Source organism: Xiphophorus hellerii, chromosome 8 (genome assembly GCF_003331165.1).
Source record: "Xiphophorus hellerii strain 12219 chromosome 8, Xiphophorus_hellerii-4.1, whole genome shotgun sequence".
Taxonomy (NCBI): Eukaryota; Metazoa; Chordata; class Actinopteri; order Cyprinodontiformes; family Poeciliidae; genus Xiphophorus; species Xiphophorus hellerii.
Window position 1 is genome coordinate 17,650,721 of NC_045679.1, and position 17,934 is coordinate 17,668,654.

The 17,934-nt window shown below is 36.7% G+C and overlaps 1 protein-coding gene across 1 annotated transcript in view; it reads right to left on the bottom strand.

The window, feature by feature from the left end:
• The window catches only part of brinp1 (bone morphogenetic protein/retinoic acid inducible neural-specific 1), a 117,049-nt gene extending 101,144 nt beyond the window's left edge, over window positions 1-15,905 (bottom strand). The window contains exon 1 of the mRNA XM_032570103.1: window positions 15,519-15,905. The gene's annotated coding sequence lies outside the window, so the exon portion shown is untranslated. The remainder of the gene's footprint in view (window positions 1-15,518) is intronic.
• Between the last annotated feature and the right edge of the window lie 2,029 nt (window positions 15,906-17,934).

The following is a 17,934-nucleotide window of genomic DNA, read 5'->3' on the forward strand; positions in this document are numbered from 1 at the left end:
TATTCTTCAGAGATCTTTGTTTTAAACTGTCTAGCAACCTGATTTGACTCCACTTAGATGTAGAAAATTGATTTATGGCAGTTTGGTGAAAAATTTTTTATTTCAACATAATTTCTTGTTTTGGAATCAAAGTTATAAGATATCATTTTCAAACTATTCTTTCTATTCTCATTCAACATAGCTTTGAATGCACATATCTGTATCCCTCTTTTTGTATGAAAATCCGGTACAATCAGGTATACTGGGTAAAACCATGAGCTACCAGAGGCTTTATTGTTGCATTTTGTTACACAGCATATCACCCAGCTTTTGGTCAGCAACATAAACTTAATTGGATTGTTTTTAACGCAGCAGTTCGTATAGCGTGTGACACAGATGAATGCTTTTTTTTTTTTTTTTTAAAATAAAGCAGCTATCTGATATCCGACATTCAAAGGTCCCCGAGGAGCACATTTATCTACAGCTGTCTGCCTGTGGTTGGATCAAGAAGATGCATGTTAGCATCAGGTTTAAAAAGCCACACTGAATCTGGTGGGATAAAGGAGTTAACCAGGAGGGCACTGATAGGTGCTCTCCTTTTAAAAGAGAAGGAGGGGATTTTTGGCCTATAGTATTTAACAAGATGAAGGAAGGCGAGGGTTTGAATTTAAAACCGATAATGGAAGAAAGGGGGAGAGAAAAGACTGAAGCTAAAAGGCGTGGCTTAGAAGGAGTAATGAAAGCAGAAGTTGCCTGAGGTGAAAGAATTAAAAACGAAAAGGTCCCCTCTATTAAACTTTCCTAAGCTCAATTACAGTGATAAAAGACTTCTATGATGAACCATTTGAACAAAGAACATTGAAACAGAACATCAAAGCAAAAGTACATTTTGCAGAATCTTGCTTGAACTCCATAACACACTGAAAAACAGAATGTGAAGTCAGTCTGGTTTTCTTCTCCAAATGTGATCTGTATTCCCCTGTAGTGTTTCTACACTGTAGGCAGACTCCGCTGAGGGCTGGCCAAAGGCTACTACCACTGCATTTTTCCCCTCACCCCTGTGAATCTGCTTTGTTGCTTCTTCTCTTGCCCTACATTGGTGTCTTGTTTGGTGTGCTGAGTATACAAAAGCACCAGAGAGGATTCTGCTAAAGTCAGCCTCACCTGCACTGGCCTCTCTATCATTAGAACTTACATCAGTAAGGCACCACTGAGGTCTACTGGGATGGTATACAAGCATGTTTTTTTTAAGAATTTGTGCAAAGGTATAAGGGTGTACTTGTATTTGTCCCCTATAATAAAATCAATACTTTTCTGTTTGAGAGTAAGCAATTCAGGAAAAAAAGTTAAGCATGAGCAAGCACATATTGGTTTTGAGCTGTGCTTTATGTCAGTTTTGATTTATAATGATAGATGTTTAAGAATTGTGTTTTTAACCACACTTTTCTCAATGTTAGGTTGCATGTTCTGTTTAGAGCTTCTACAAGTACAACATTATTAGAAACAACATTATTAAAAACTCCAAGCTTGTATTTACAGAATCTTTGGTAACTGTAGGCCAATTCAGTTCAAATTAGATTAACTTAACTATTTTAGATTTTAAACAAACAATTAAAAAATAAACTACAAAATAATAATATCAATCCCTCTTTATTTAGGAGTTAGAGGAAAGCTCAGATCAAATATTAACTTTAGCTTATATACAGTAGCTATTTGTTGTGTCCAACACAAACTGTTTACAGTGTTAGAAAAACCCAGCAGCGGCCATACCTCACTTTGTCTTGGCATACAATAAGCAATAGAAAACTCCTTTGGCAACGACTAATGGGTTTCCTGAGAGTTTGTTGTGCCCCCTCGGCTGTGCCGTGCTGGATCATGAGTTTTATTGTCTACATCAAGGCAAGGCAATGCAAGACAAGTTCATTGTGCTTTGCATAATGAAAACATAAAACAACAAGCAACAAACATTACATTTTCTCAAATGTAGAGTGACCAAACGTCCTCTTTTCCCCAGGCATGTCCATTTTTCATGTTTTGTCCGGGGCATCAGGGGTCTTTCTGTGTTTGATGAAAATGTCCAGGTTTTCATCGTTTTTCAGGGGACAAATAGCCATACTTACATTGACTGGAGTAATACGCAAAATATGACACACTTTTTTAAGTGTAACGTCCTCCCCAAGCTGCTACATGCGGCTGGTTCTTAATCCATTCATGGATGGAGTAGACAGCGTGCTGTGCTACAGCGTTTCATAGGGCATTGCTGCTTATATTTACAAAGCATAAGTGTAGCTCTATGGATGAACCAGAAAATAAATTTCCTTCATACCATCCTGGTCAGGACAAATGAGTGGCAGTGTGCATTGTGCACATTACTGACATGTGTTTGACTAAGGTGCCAAAGATCTCTAAATCACATAAACACAATAACTATAAAAAAGACTATGCAAAGTAAGAGTCTATTTATTCAATTAAATAAGAAGGTGACAATGAAAATTAAAGTCTATAGTATATATTTTTTTAAGTGTCTTTTTGAGACTGCTGCATTTTATTTTCATTGTTATATTAGATGTATTTCATGATTTTCTGTAATTTCTGTCCAGGTTGATTTAGAAATTGACTTGTTATTGCTACAGGTTAATTTCCTAAGCTACACCTGCTCCATCCTTGAATGGGTTAATAGTCACCTGTTGACATTGAAATGCAAGACTTGGTATCATCAGTATCGTTTTGGTAACCCATGGGCTCATAGTTATTAAATAAGAAGGGCCCCAAGATGGAACCGTAGGATGCCCTGCATGTACATTTTTATGAGGTCCAATAAAAATTATGCATTAACTAAATCTCTGTTCTTTAGGTAAGAATCAAACCAGTCAAGTACTGTACCAGAGTCCAACCCACCTCTTCAGTCACACAACTAGACTACAATGGTAAACAGTGTCAAATGCTGCACTGACATCCAAAGCAGCACTATGGTTCAGTCTGTATTTATGTGGATGTCATTGAACACTTTGGCAAGAGCAGCCTCATAAGTGTGGTGAGCACAGACACAGGACTCAAAAACATCAAAGCAGGAAAAACACCTGATAAGAGTGATGAGTTTAGTATTTGAATTTGATCAAACACAATTACAGGCAGAAGGTTGTTAAAGAAAAATACGGGTGAAGCTGTTGAGACAGCAGGAGGAGGTGCTTAATCTGTATACAATATCAAATAATGCCACTGGGGATGAGTTAGTCATATGATGGTAAATTCTGGTTAAAAATTCTGAATAATTGAATGTTTAACTCTTGGATGATAGCTTTTTCTGAAATATATATATATATATATATATATATATATATATATATATATTTGTAAAGTATTACAACCCACATCCAAGAAGACATATCACATTTTTATCAAATTGTGTTTCAGAAATTGCTAATGAAATTGAAAATGCTTTTCTATCACAAGAGATGCAGGAAAACAAAGTGTCAAGAGTGACAATAATTTGGTTTGGTTGTATTTAGCCTAGAATAACAGAACTGCACCTGCAGCAGACCATCGCCAGTCAGCTGGAGGGAGTCTACTACCTCCTCCAGTCAACTACTGGAGGAGTAGACTGGAGGTCTACTCCAGTCTACTCAACTATAGTTAAACAACTCAACTGTATATCCAACTAACCAGATGAAATTGTGTTTTTTGTTCAAAAAAGCACACCCTTTTTTGTTTTTTGCAAAGTTATCACACTGAAAATATCACACCATTCCTTGCCTACACGCAAGACATTTAATTTATTTAGGAATGACTTCTTCTTAAAAAGTCTAATTTGAGGACCAACAACCATGCCACAGATTAAACGACCATTAAAAATAGTTTGACCCTCACTGTCCTTCAGGACTCTAGCAGAACTTTCACATTGTCTCCATAATTCCTACATTGTAAAGTAACATATGCTAGTACAGGTTCACAATAGCTTTCTATTTACAGAGGCTGATTAAATAATGCATGAGATACTTCTGTGTGTACAGTGAACAGTGTGTCTCTTCTCCCATGCAGTCAGCACACCATCAGCACTTTGATTTAAACACCAATCTGAGTGAAACACAAATCATTTCCCTGTCTGGCTCAGACATGCTTGTCAGATTTTGTTGGGCTTTCTTATGCGAAAATTGCATCTCAGCATAACAAATAGGCCCACTGTGCTAATCTGTGATTCTGTGATTATTCATAGTTCACACACTTACACTATTATGCTGTGCGTCTGACTCCGTCCGTTCTTGTCTAAAGAAAACCATTTAAGGTGGATCAAAATAAAATTTTGGCACTCAGTGTTTTTATGTAACTCCAATATGCGGAGAGGACTGTTAATGGAGTGAGGCGCCAAACTGGCACAACATTGGCAGCACAGCACTCAATTGAGAAAACAAATTATTCATGTTAAGAGACTCAGTCAGTGTATTTCCATTGGCTCTGCATTTTGATGGAAGGCAAAAAGTGTATCACACATTCAAGTGTTTGAAAAGAGAACAAACTGATGTGTCTTCATTCATAGACATAAAAAAGGGAATTCAATCCCTTTGGGGTTTTTGGGTCTAAGAGTCAAAAGAGACGTACACTTACAAAGACCCTCACACTGTTTTGGCTGTCAGACTGAACATACATATTTAAATGCTGATGTTACCTTTGCTTGTATTTCCATCATTTGATTTATATTATATGATGAGTAATTATATATTATAACGTATAATTACACTCAACATTGCCTGGATTGTGTTTGACTCTGCACAAAGCAAGCCCACAGGGAACAGTAAGAAGGTCTGCTTTACAACTGAATTTCACATTATTACACTTGTTTTAGATCATCTCAGAAGGCAAATTATCTGCATGTCCTTTGGCAAGACTTTTCTTTTTTTATATTCAAAAAAAAAAAGATGTTGAGCTCCTCTCCCCTCCCTTAACCCCACTTTTCTACAGAACCTCTGGAGTTTTGAAAACGAGTTCTGTAATTGTCCTCACTCCCTCAGCCTTCATCTCGTGTCGACCCCTCACTCATGTATTCCCATACTCCATCTTTCTGTCACCCCAGCTCCCCTAAAGGAGGATCAAGAGAGAGGCCCCTTTCCAATTTCTCGCCGCCTCTAATAGGCACTTTTCTGTGTTACATGATCACCGGGTGTCAAGATTAAAGAATGGCTACTGCTTCCCAGGGCAGACATGGATGGGAGACAGAGAAAATAGCACTCCATAATTACTGATAAATCGAGCTCCCCCCCCTCTTTCCACTTCGTCCCTATCCACCTGGCCCTGGTGTCAATGTGAGAGGCTGAGCAAGTTAAACTGAGGAAAAGGAGTTGACCACGCCAGGCACTTTTTGTACTGCTGATGTAGCAGTTAAGTTCGAGCAATTCAGGGCCAATTGAGTGACTTGGAGCTTTTATTCACCCTCTGTTTGTTCCTACTTTCAAGTGGAATATACAGTCCCAGACACAAGGAGCAGCTGTAGCCGGAGCACAAACGGCTCACAGCGCAGCAAAACTACATTCTGGTAAACTCACTAGCAAAGACAGGGAGGCACTTTTTTCTTTCTTTGATCTCTTACAGGGTTATAACCTTTCTGAGAAAGCATAGCAAGCATCCCTGTCCACTAGGCACCACACAAGTGCAATGTAAGAGACAGTGGTGGATTAAAAAGAAAGAGAGGGGGCAGGGAAGCAGCTGGAGGGGTCTCTTCTCTCCACCAGGCAATTGTGATAGGTTGCCAAGTGGCAGTCCACTGCCATTGTTCATTAATAATCCAAACAGCCACAGTGGAAAACAACATGATGTGAATTGAGTCCAACAGAGCATGAAAGAGTCTTCTGCAGGAACATGCGTTAGTTCTGTCGCCTCACAGGAAATAATCTGAATATTTAGTTCAGTCAGTGGGTGATAATGAAACCCTGGACATTACAATCACCCACAGTCCTTCTATAGAATGCTTCATCTTATTGTGTAGATGGGCTCAATCCACCCCAACTAATGGGCCATGAGTATAAACTTTATTGTCCTGATAATGATACAGAAAAGTCATTTCTCTTGATTTATAGCAAATGAAAGTGTGTCCCGGTTTACCATTATCTGCTTAGGAGGGGGATTATTTTGTTTTACTCCACTTCATCAGGAGCAAATGAGTACTAACAATTTCCAGAAAGTATCACGGTGGTGGGGCCATTAATGGCCATTTTATCCAGACTCCCTGGTTCAACAAATTTAATGTGCCGTCTAAGGCCAGGTAGATGTAGGCCCTCTATATCATAGAGAACAGATCAATTAATATTTTGTAGTGGCCTTTTTCAGATCACACCAAAATCAACTAAGTCCACACTTACAAAATAAACTAACAAAATAATTCAGATTGTATGCCTAACCAAATAGCAACATCTGCAATTGAAATTAGGTACACATACTAAGTGACACTTTATTTGAGAGAAAAAATAGAATCAACTCCATCTACTTTGTTTTACTGTTTGCTTGCTGGATGGCCCTAAATTGCTTAGGAGCATAAATTGATAAATTGTTGCCTGGTTAAAATGTAGCTACATTAATATAAAAGTGCAGCTGGATTGTAAATTTTTGCCTTGCTCTAACCTTCTTCATTACTATTGATTTTAAGCCATATAAAAATAAATTGTGTTGTAGATCTGAAATATATAATAGTAAAAAAAAAAAAAAACTGCAGCTTTCCTCCAACATAAATCTTTGACTGCATAGTGTTAAGAAATGTTCTTGTTCATAAAACATATAGATGGAAAAGTTGAAACATAAATAAAAGCAAGAATTCTCATTTTTAGCACTGCAAATGTGAAACATCTCCTATTGTTTATTTTTATAAGTTTGTCTTTTGCTTTAAGCACTTCTTGTTATACCCAGACCTTTGAAGATTGTTCTGACAGTTGATCTAACTTTTTTTTCCCTCCAAACTGTCCCTGCTGTTTAGGATTGATCTTAAATTACTAAGACAGCCAGTCCTCTCAGTAGACGAAAATAATATCTGTGCCAAATTCCTGAAAATGAAATTGACATTTTTCAAGGAGAATGTCCTCTACTGCATTTCTAAACTGCAACGGATCTGGAATTATAAAGAAATGAAAGCAAGTGTTGATTTCATTGATATTACATTTGAGTTATCATAATGAGCACAAAAAAGACTGCAGGTTAATATGTGCCTTTCTGATCTCAGTTTAGTTGGTTTCTTGCAATTAAAACCTGCTTTCTTAGTTCACTTGCAATGTCAGCAGACAATGCAAGTGTAAATGAGTAGGGATAATTTCTAATATCCAACTTTTTAATGCTTTTACTTAGATAATACGTATGTGTTAATTGAAATGCTTTCAAATACATTTTGCCGCAATCAGACAACAATGAGTTGAGGAGATTGGAAACATAAGGCAAGAGCGGGGGGTATGACTTGAAACTCAGATCCTCAGTTGGAATCAAATGAGGAAATGGTATGACTCTGTTCCAAGCACAACCATTAGCTATAGACTGTACCTCAGCCTATCTTCACATTTGTCACCTGCTACTTTCATAGTCATTAAAGAGCATTAGATTAGCTCAGATGTACTGTTCCGCAAAGGGACTGTTGCTTTGAGCATGCATTTTCTGACTGTTCAAAGTGCAGTTTAAAGAACTTCAAGCCATCTACAGTGGAAGCTGCTCTGCAAAATAGTTGCCTCTGGGTAGTCCCTTGTTTGTACATTTCAAAATGTGCACTACAAATGATAGACTATGGTTTGCATACAGTGCAATTTATTCTTGTCTAAATCATAAACACAGAACATAAAGATCACTAAAACGGAAGGCAATGAAAGCAGTATTTTATGTTTGAGATGATGTTTTATTCATTCACATTTTTTTAGATATATTCTTCATCCTGAGGCTGAACTAGTTTACATTCAGCAAGAACTTGAAGAATGTTGCAATCTGTGAGATTAACTTACCTTTAAAACTCAAGTAGCCCTGGAAATGTAGCTACATTCAAAGAAGTAAAAAAGTTAAATATTAAAGTGCTTTTTCTTTTTTTATTTAAAAGTGTACAATGTTGTTGGACTTACAAGTAGACATGAAGCTGATCAAATAAAGATAGAGAATGAAAGAAAGTTGAAGGTATATGACTACATAGCAAAAGCTCTGAAAGTCCTAAAGGCTTCGAATGCAATGCCCAGCGATCACAGGTATAAAGAAATCTCTGGTCAATCAATGTTTCTCAAGCTACATATGACAGGATGTGGCGCTTAAGTAGACAAGCTCACATACAAGGAATGCTAATGGGCTCCTGGTTCACCCACTGGGAAATGCCGGACTGGCATTAGTGAACATGAGGCATCTATGTTTAGAATGCTAATTAATATACATGTCTGCTGTTGTGGCAGATTTTCAGCCTGAGCCATTTAAAATATGCTCTATGTGCAAGAGACACATACGGATATAGACACAGGCAAGGTCAGGTACATAAAAAGGGGGGAAAAAAAATCTATAGGTGGGTACTTTTGTGAAAGTGCTGTGTCAGGTCATTTCATGTGCTACTTTTGGAGTCACAAGCGCAACGCCTTTAACAGCACCAAAGCTGTTGAGGTATAAGTATGCAGTACTAATCAGGCACATTTCCCACAAATTATGCCCCATTTTGCTTAGCTGGTTAGATCTGTGGCAGAAGACACTGCTGCTCTGACAAAGCGTTTCTTTAACAGATCAGGAAAAGAAACAAAACTATTGTTTCTCCATTCAAACATCCAAAACATCACCTGCCATTTACTTTTATTCACATAGACAATAACAAATTATTAATATAAGGTTAAATATTAAAATACATTTTACTCATTCATTGCTTTGAAGTTCTTCTTCTCTTAGCTTGTCAGTTATATTTATCACTAACTTTTAATTTTCCAAGACATTTAGTCAACGAAATGAAAAAGCTGCTTCTTCCTTACTGGATTTTTTTTTTTTTTTTGTACTACACTTCATCTTCAACTTGTGCAGATTTAGGGTCTTATCTCTGGGATTACTGAAGACTTTGAAAAAGGAATCAGCTTTCCTTCGTGTAAATAACTCTCCTGTTGACATGGTTATGTAATGCTACAAATGTTATAAATGCCAGAATTACAAGAAAAGATAGCTTGAGCAGCACAACATTCCCAGTAATGTTTTATAAGTACTGAGCAATAAAGAAAAAAAATAACACAAAACATTACTAGAGCTGCTGTAATTGAACTTAAAATGTTTATGAATCAGAGTAGTATTTTTAACAGTTTTTGATCTAGATTATGATAACCGTCGCTGAAGAACAGACGATAATATATAGCATATTTTGAAGGAGAAACTATCTGGCCAATTGTTAAGGATTGTTTGTTAAGGAGACAGAAAGATGACCAACCTGACAAAGCAAGGATGCTTAAAATTGCCAGAAAAATGGAGAGCGGGCATTGAAGCAGTAGCTTTGTCCTGGTCTGCAGAAAAAAAAATCTACACTTTCTTTTTTTTTCACTGCTAATGTTTGTCCCTTTTGTAACTGTATGGGTAACTTATACCTGAGACCACACAAGCAACATGCACACCCACAGACTGACTTAAAGATTTAGCTGGACGTACTGGCATTGCTATAAATTAACGCCTATAAATAAATTTACATCTACACTCATCCAAAATTATCTAAAAAGCCAAGGAAAACATTTTGGGGGGATGAATGTGTCCTTGCCACCATATTGAAGCTTCTTCTGGAATCTGCAATATTATTTCGACTCCAGTTTGAATCTGATCAGTCGTTTGCAGCTTTGCCGATTGCTACTGCCCTAAACAGTAATATAGGTCACTAATGTTGGGAGCCCCTGGCATCGACCAACAGTCCTCTGAGTCACCCGCATCACATCGGCCATGGGTCAGTTTATGCCTCCAAACTTGCTAAAAAATAACTTCTAAGCTGCTTAATATTTCAAAATTGGAGCATACTGTATGTGATAAAAATAGCCCACTTCACATTTTCATCCAAGCAGCATATAATAAATCCCAGATGATCTGAAATACTACAGAAAAAGTGGCTTCATTATTAAGAAATAATTAGGGGCACCAAATATGTTCCAGTAGCAAGTACTCCACACTTCTTAGTCATCACAGGGAAACCTGGAAAGAGTAATACTTTCTCTGCAAGAGTCCTAATTAAAAATTTTCAGCCAGATTATCTTCCCATGATTTTTCACATTTTAAAGATGCCAATTTCTATAAAGACTGTTAAGTGAAAATAAAAAAAATAATTAAAAAAAAACTTGTCTTGACTTGTAAAAATGAGAGGAAAATTTGCCAATTGTACTAATGAGTTGATTATGACCCCACTCCATGTTATACTGGAGTCTTATCCTTTCTTAAACAACTTTGTTGGATCAATACATTTGCGGAGGGGAAATTAGTTGTTCTGTAAGACTTATAAATTTCTGTATTTTCTTTGTATGAGTTCACTGTCTGTGGCATTTTAAAGAAAGTACTACTTGTTTACCTGACAGCTAGAAAATCAAGACAAGTTCAGATTGTCTCTACTGAATATTAGAAAGTGAAAATTAACTTTTGACATGCTGTTCTATTATGTAAACAAAACTTAAAAATATGCATTACTCGTTTAAATTATTTCATCGTCTTCTTAAAATATCTGTCACATTTAATTTCAGAAGCCTTTGAGGTTTAATTAAAAATAATTTTCAATCTAAAGCTGCTACGGGTGTCAATTTTCACTGAAGAAAATGCTTTTATATTAAAATTTAGCATTTCCATTTTCCTTAAGTGTCCAGTCAAATAATTTGTATTACTAGTCATAAACTCAGTCTTGAGTTTGTTGCTAAACAAATGCAGCTTATGCTGCTTTTTAATGTTTTTTTTTGTTTGTTTGTTTTGTTTTTTTTCTAGTTACATCTGGAATCAGTGACTTTCACAGAGAAGAACGAAACTGAGACTGCTGGTAATTCTCTCTGCCTCATTACCATAGGCCCTCTCTCACATTATAAAGTCCAGTCAACTGATACATTGTTAATATTAGGATAATAATAAATGCACCTTTAGCAACATCCTAATTATGTACTTGTCAAATATTAATATATTGCTAGAGAGCTCTTAAAAAAATACAAAGATAACATTTTTGTTGGCACAGTTTTGTTGAAACATGCAGGTTACACACATCAAGGAAAAAGCTTTAAACAAGTATTAAATATACTTATTCTGTACTAGAAAGAAAATCTGACTTTAAAAACGTTAAATATCAAAGTTGAACTTCACTGACAATAGTGAAGAGATTTCTTTTTTTGTACGCAGTATGTCAAAAGCAATTTGTATTAGAGTAAATAAACATTTTTATTGCTTTAGTAAGCACGAGAAGCAAAGAAGAGGAAAACAAGATACAGTCCTGTCTCTAATTGTCCACCAGGGCAAACCCCAGAACATCAAGACATCATACTCCCTGTTGTAAAGCGAGGTGAAATTATTCCAATAAGTGCATAACTAGTGCTGTCACTAAGCCAGCAAAACCAAGGAGGTGTCAGGCAAGATAAATGACTGTAGTTACTTCTGTGTTGTGAGCGTTATCATATTTGAGCACTAATGACTTGAGTTTCCTGGCAGTACATAATAGGTCCGGGAGGCAGAGGCTCAGTTTAGTGTCAGTTTTCAGTCCAGTGTCTCCATACCTGGCAAGTATCAAGAGTTGGGTAAAGATATGTGAGCGTGTTTCCCTAATGTAAGTCTCCCAAAAGCACAAAGGATTCAAATACAAGAAAGACCTTGTGAGTTTTTTTTTTTTTTTTTTTTTTTTTAATAAATCACCCACTGATACATTTTTAGCAAAGTAATCATGCTGGAGCAGTCAGCCTTCTGTGTGAAGCACAGGTGTGCACAAATCTTAAGAAGGCATACTTACCAACGACTACCTTAGCATATTTTATTGCATTTTCTTCTGACTTTTCAGTACTTCTTTTCTGTCAGACTTCAAGATATAACAATTTAAATATATTGCCTAAAAATGAACATGCATGCCAGTCAGAATAAGGAGATTTGTTTAGCTCCAACTGCTTGGATTGGTTCATTCACAAATATTCAAACTGAAAGCAGCTGGTGTAAATGAAAAATAGGACATGGTGAAGAACTAGAGATATTAAATTTTCAAGCTGCTGATATTATACTGTTATAATTGTTGTGATTTCTGAGTCTGTTTTAAGAATGCATGAAGCTTCACACATACTTTGGCTTTGCAAAGCACTTAATTGGCTTATTCCTTAATAACAAAAACATGGCTGCCTTTTAAAAATGAATATTACTTCACAGTTCTATTCAAATGAGGATTTTCTTTGGGATCTGCAAAGAAAAATAAACCACAGACTTTCCTTGAAATTTGCCAAATTATCCTTAACATGGGTAAAATCTTGTATTGACCAAAAATTTAATTATTCACTTGTGCTCATTTAATAAAGGCTTTAATTAAGAGCCTTGAGATGAGAACATTTTTTATTAACAATACAAAGCACTGTTTGACCCATGTGGTCTCCTACAGCTGTCAGCTGTAGCACAGGTGAAACGGTATCCAAAGGAGGTCAACTAAATCAGTTGCCTTTCTAAAATATGGACATGCCGCTATTAGAGAGTTTATGTCAGGTGTCATAGTTTGTTTCTAATAAAAAACAGATATCTTTCCAAAACTCTTGGGGAGTAGCCTGCTGGCCGCCACAGCTGCATCCGGCACCCAATGAAAAACAACGACGCACCAACACAAGAATACTAAGATAGACGGAGAGACACAGAGAGAGAGAGAGGTCGACATTGGTGCTAGACATGTCTTGTTACCAAACTATTTTAAAGTTTGTTTACCCTGTTGTTGTTTGAAAAAAAAATTGAAGATTGAAAAGACAGCATGTGCAGAATATTTACCATGAGTTTCAAAGGAATAAAACCTCCTTGAACTTTTACGTACTTTGTGGTTACATACATTATATAACCACAAATATCAGTGAATATTGGGGAAAATCTCTGTGATACACTAATACATAGTACTGCATGTTTGTTACATGGAACAAAAATGGTACACACTTTATTTATTTTATATTACAAGTAAACATTTTGAAAGCATAGAGTATATTTGTAACAAGCCATAGACATTACAGTTTTAAACTCCCCTTAGCAACAACAGTGGCAAGTAAGATTAAATTGTAGAGCCTCTGTATACAACAATTTTCAAGTCTACAGATTCTAAAGTCGAACTTAAGTCTGGACTTTGATGAGATCAGAACAAATTTATTCTACCCAGGTTTCCTGATGCTGCCACCACAGTGTTTTGTGGTGCTTTTGTTGGAATGTGTCATTCAGGTTGTTCTATGTAAATTCTCTGACACTCTTAGCATTTTGTATGTAGCCCAAAAAGCTCAATGGGTTGTTGGGGCATGACATATTGTTCCAAATGTCTGTTTGGTTCCTACATGACTTGTGGCAAAATTTAATCATTACTGTTGGGTTTCTTTAAACAATTACCTTCTAATTCCCACAATTCCATAAAAGGCCTAATTTGAAACATGACTCATATTTGTCCTATCAACAGATTATCTCACATGAGCTGTGAGTCTGTGCAGTTCTTGCACTTATACTGAGATTAAATTGAGTCTATGTGGAGTTACAAATAAGGTAACTTTACAAAGTAATTGACTACACTGGATTTAACTTTCAGGTATCAGAGTGAAGGCATCAGAAAATACATTTGTGCCACTCTTTTCAGAATTATACTTGTAAAACATTTAAAACCATGTGTCCTTTTCCTCCCACGTGACCATAAGTTACCATGTCTGAGTCTCCAATCACAATCATTGCATGAGAAAAAATGTGGAGAAGATTTTAGTTGTACGACACTTTTGCAATACACTGTAGGTAAAATTCTGCTGTAGTGTAGTTATTTTTCACAGCAACATGGTTTGAAAACATTTTCTCTGTGAAAGAATTTGAAAGAACTACTGCTGCTACATGCTCTCGCCTCAGCCTCTGGAAGCATGATCAACATGGGGTCATCTAAAGCCATGACACAAATATAGCTTTAAGCTACTGCTGGCATTTTCATTTTGGAAATGTGATTTAGACAGCTTTCCTTTTGGGAGTGATTACACGTTGCCAGCATTTTACCATTGGAAAGGCCACCAAATTGAATGAAGCATGCTGGATAAGGCAGCTTTTCTTCTGAAATTTCAGCTGCCAGAAGGTTTTGTTTACTTATTTATTCTTATGTATTTTGCACTGCATATGTGGAAAAGAGGGCCGGACAAGAACAAATTGACCTGCACTCACAAATATAATTTCAAACACTGGCTTAACATTTTTAGTTAAACTCAAACAAATGCCCCCTGCTTTAAAGTTGCATTTTAGGTCACACTTGCCCATATTAATGCAGCTCTCCTAAGAGGAAAATGTCAGATAGAAATTGCAGCAATTGCAGATAAAGCTTCCGGGCTTATTTCAAACAAAAGCTGGTTCTCTAATTTCATAGAGTTGCTATCAGTATCATCCAGAGTTATCTTGCCCCTGGCCACATAATGACAGACGGTGTAAAAGAGCAGGAGCTCCCCTCGCAGTTAGCGGGCGGAACAGCAATCAGAGCAAGTTGATGGAACGGCAACTTTGCCTCACCGATGACAGGCTCACGCGCACAAGGCAACAACAACAAATTCGTGTACGTGCTCTAAAGCTCGGGACAGGCCAGAACTGACAAAGAGGCAGAGATTTTACTTAATTTCAAGCTTTAAACACCAAATATGATGGAGGTTGCAGATTAATAATAATGACAACATGACTCCCATTGATTTTTTTATACACAAGATGTTAGCCTTAGGTGATGGAGAGCGCAGTTTCTTGAGTGAAGTGATCAACAAAAGCCACTATAGAGTGCACTCGGGATATGATTGCACAGAAACGGTGTTGCCGACTGCTCAGTGATCCGCAGGCCCGATCAAACACCTCCATTCACAATGTTACCTTTGTAATTTTTGTCTACTGAAGCGGCATTACATGCAAGCCTTAAATATGAGATCCCTGTTCCATGCCCTTTTATAACGGCGATTTCGCAGCATCACCTCCACGAGATGCTGCCCCGCAACATCGCAGTGGAGAGCGCACGTAATTTGTAAGACAAACTCATTTGCATAAGCTTCGTAGATGAGCGCTTTATAAGAGTGTGAGACTTGTCTACGTTTTATTATTTACCCGATGGATATTCGTCGACATTCTGCCCGGGCGGAGCTTGGCAGGACTTGTAGGGCGAATATTTAAAGGTAGCTTCACCAAGAGGGAGACAGAAAAAAAAAAGAGAAAAGAAAATTTCCTCCATCCTGTAAAAGGACACCACCGACCACCCCAGTAACATGCTGACCACGCAACATCGCCATAATTGTGCCACAGTGTAGCCCTGCCTACCCAACCACAACCTCGTGGTCAGACGATGTGCAGAAAATATATGTATAAAAATGACGCCGTCGTGTTATGTGAGAGGTCCAAGTCGGAAGAACCGCACTTACCTAAAACTGACTCTCCCCTCTTTGCTGTATTTGTGCTCCAAGATTTCTTAGTTCTCTAGCCAACAACTTCTGCTGGAGCATATGTATCCAGGGCTCATGCTGGTGGCTCACTCGGTGATGTTGGATTGCGGATGATTTGGCAATCCTTCTCATGCTCAAGAGGAAAAAATCCGTCGTTTCTGCGTGGTCTCTGGCATTGGCGCGCTGAATGTATAAAAGTGCTGAAGTCCGTCGGGAGGGCAAGGGGGGAAAAGGGAGCTAGAGTAGTGATATTTATGTCGACGTGTTTGAAACTGTTCTGTTCTCTCTTTTTTTTTTTCTCACCGTAGGAGCCGTTTGCGGGCGGAGAGGTGTGGGATGGATATCTAGAGAGGGAGGCTGGGATTCACAGACTGAGGGCGAGAAAGGGGAGGTACAAAGAAGCCAGTATGGTATTGTAGAGGACGGTCATGGCAGACAGTAAGGGGTGGGTCCGGACTCTGTTAGACAGAGGGGCAATGGTTCTGAAGGTTGATGCGTCGTGACTTGTTGTGAGAAAATAGTAAACATTACTAAATAACACGTAATAGATAGTTTAGTCTTTTAAAAAATAAAAAAATAAAACAATTGTGTGACATTAAAGCTTATGAAACTTAGGAAATTTTCAGTAAATTTGAAGCTTAAATAAAGTAAAAAGTTATGAATCTCTAAAAGAAAAACTCTGAGTACACATAAAAGAAAAAGATAGTCACTAAATATAGTTTCAAAATGTAATTTCTAGACTTAAAAATACTGTTAAAATTGAGATTTTAGGACATTTCTCAAAAACAAGCAAAAGCGTAGCTGTCCGTGGTGCTGAAATAATCTGTCATGACATTAAGCTGCTGTGCGCGATTTCAGGACTCAGACTGACATTGAGCTGTCCATTGTGCTGAATTTTCAGTCTGAGATTTTTTTCAGATCCAGCTACAGTATATACACACAGTGACCACAGTGTTGAAATCTACTTACCCTGTATGACGTCAATGGTGATATTTAGGTCCATACACCAAAAAGTTTTAACAGCTGAATAAGTGGTTATCTCGTTTCCATGGCACTTTCATGAAGATTGTGGTAGTAACACTGCACAATGTAAAAAATAAAATAAAAAAAGGAAGAGGCATTAATAATTTTGCAAAACACTATGATTATGAATCAACATAATTATCACTCTGTCTGTATTCCACCAAAATGTTTGATGTAAAATCAATTCAAGTGTAATATTTTGTCATCAATCCACCCTGAAAAAAGTACAGTTTAAAAGAGACCATATAATTTTAACAAAGCATATCCCACATAAATAACATAATATGGAAATGTAATATGTGTAAACTCCCTCTCCAAGCAGAAGAAACCACCACAAAAGTTACAGACACTATTTCCAAGGTAATCAGATGTTTGATATATGACTTGTGTCCCTCTGTTTTGGCGATTAGTTTGTGTGCATGTATGTGTATGTATTAAATAACTAATATCAACCATTATATTGGTTATTTCCAGTATTTAGAGGCAAAACCTAATTATTTATGCAGAAGAAGCCACTTTTACATCGTAAATCGATTTTGACATCGTAGCATTCATTCCCAGACAGATTTGCAACTCACTAGCTGTTCAATGGTCCACATGCAGTCAAGTGCTTGACACATCTAGACATACCGATGGCCGGAGAGCATGTTGTGAGCAATATTCCATAGAACTCAATGAGGCTAAATGGATAAATGGTGCCATTACAGTCATTTGCCTGAAAGTGGTGGTGACACGTAGCAAGTTTCTTTTGAAGCCAAGGAAATTAAACATCACAGGGATCACTGAATTTGCTGCATTTAATAATTCTATTAGTTGTAACTTTTACTATGAAATCATCCTTTTCTTTTGTTGAAATACTGTTCATGTGGAATTTTTCTTTCATGACACATTATTATTATTATTATTATTATTATTATTATTATTATTATTATTAATAATAATAATAATTAATACTAATAATATACATTATTAGTAAACGATCATCAAAAGCCCTTCCTTTCTTAGTTAGGACCTGATAACCTATATTCCTCTAGAAACCAAGGTGCTTGAGAAATAATAATACTAATATTATTAGTATTACTAATACTAATAATATTGTTATTAGTATAATACTATTATTATTATTATTATTATTATTATTATTATTATTATTATTATTATTATTATTATAAAGCAAATAAAGTAATGCAAATCAAAAAATACAGCTTATTTTTGTGTTACTGTTGCTGGTACAGCAGCTTAAAGGGTATAAATTTAGTGATATGTAGGTGTTTTGGTCAAGATGACCATGGTGACTCATGGGTGATACTGTTTCACTAGGCATATATTAATAAGAGTAGGCTACTTTATATATTCATATCCTTGAGTGACA